The sequence below is a fragment of the Manacus vitellinus genome, unplaced genomic scaffold (genome assembly GCF_001715985.3).
Source record: "Manacus vitellinus isolate BGI_N305 unplaced genomic scaffold, ASM171598v3 scaffold_99_pilon, whole genome shotgun sequence".
NCBI lineage: Eukaryota > Metazoa > Chordata > Aves > Passeriformes > Pipridae > Manacus > Manacus vitellinus.
This window is the reverse complement of record NW_021940916.1, coordinates 176,676-178,029: the sequence shown is the minus strand read 5'-3', so window position 1 is coordinate 178,029 and position 1,354 is coordinate 176,676.

The window sequence follows — 1,354 nt, the reverse complement described above, 5'->3', positions numbered from 1 at the left end:
GAGGTCCCTGCACTGGTCCAAGGCGGTGGAGGGTGGAAATGGTGCAGGGGGAGCCGAGCAGGGGCTCACGGGGGTGTCTGGGGTCCCGATGGGCTCATCCTGGGGGGCTTTTCACAGGGTCATGTCACCAGGCTGGGGAGCTGCCCTGGGAGGGGACAGGGTGCTGAGCTGGCACCGGGGTGACCAACCCCCAGGGAAGGGTCTGGGGTCCCTCCCCTCCATCTGCAGCTCCCCAGCTTCCCATCCCCAGGGCAGAAGATCCCTGTCCCAGCTCGCAGCCAGGATCCCAGTGTGTCCTTGTGGATGTGGACACGAATCCATCCAGGACTGGATTACGCCCACGGGGGGCTCCCAGCCCCAAAACCCCAGGGACACCCCAATCCTGCTGCCAGCTGGCCCCAGGTGCCAAGACTGGGGTGTGATGGAAGTGCCTCGGCCCCTTGGAGTGGGATGGGCTGCAGAGGGACCCCCCAGTCCAGGTGCTCCCTGACCCCTTGGGTATCTCCCAGTCCTCCCACCATCACCACCTGCTTTGGACGGGGTGACCTTTGTGTCCCTCCATATGTCCCCCCACACCAGCGCCACAGGGGCTGCAGGGACAGTGCACCAGGGTCATGGGGACAGGCACATTTTGGAGACCCCCCGCTCTGGCATGGGGCCAGTGCAGAAGGCCTGGAGCTGGGGCTGAAGAAAAGGGGGAAAGTCCCAGGGGCAGCACGTGTCCCAACTCCTGAGTGCTGTAAGGGAGCACAGGGTGGTGGGAAGGCCAGCATCGCCCCTTGGGCCCAAGCCCACCCCCAGCCCCACTGTCCCCCTCCTCCATGGACAATCCCACGGGGCTGTGCCGTGCCCTGCTCCCCCAGCACTGTATCTATGTACTAAGGATGTTATTTTACCGGACTCTGGACAGTATTCCCATTAAAAGCCAACCTGTGTAAATAGGAAGGGGTGCTCAGTCTCTTGGGGGCTGGGGGGACTTGCAGCCCCTCCGCAGGGTTTTCTGGATCCATTTCTTGTACTTCACGGTCGAGGTGGCGACCGGCGGCTTGAAGGGGTCGGTGACATCTGGGCCACTGAAGGACATCACCCCGGCCACCGCCGCCCGCTGCCCGCACACCAGCGGGCCCCCCGAGTCCCCCTGGGGGACGGGGGTGACACCAGAGAGTGCACCTCGACCAGAGGTGGGGACCCCCACCACGCCTGGGGGGACATCTGGCCTCTGTGCTCGGGGTGAGCTTCCCCCCCCGGAGCCCCCCACACCCGGCGGTGGTGGCTGGGGGTGGGCAGAGCTTTGTAGCCCTCGGACCCCCAAACGCTCACCTTGGCGGGGGCTGAGCCCCGGGGCAGCCCCTGG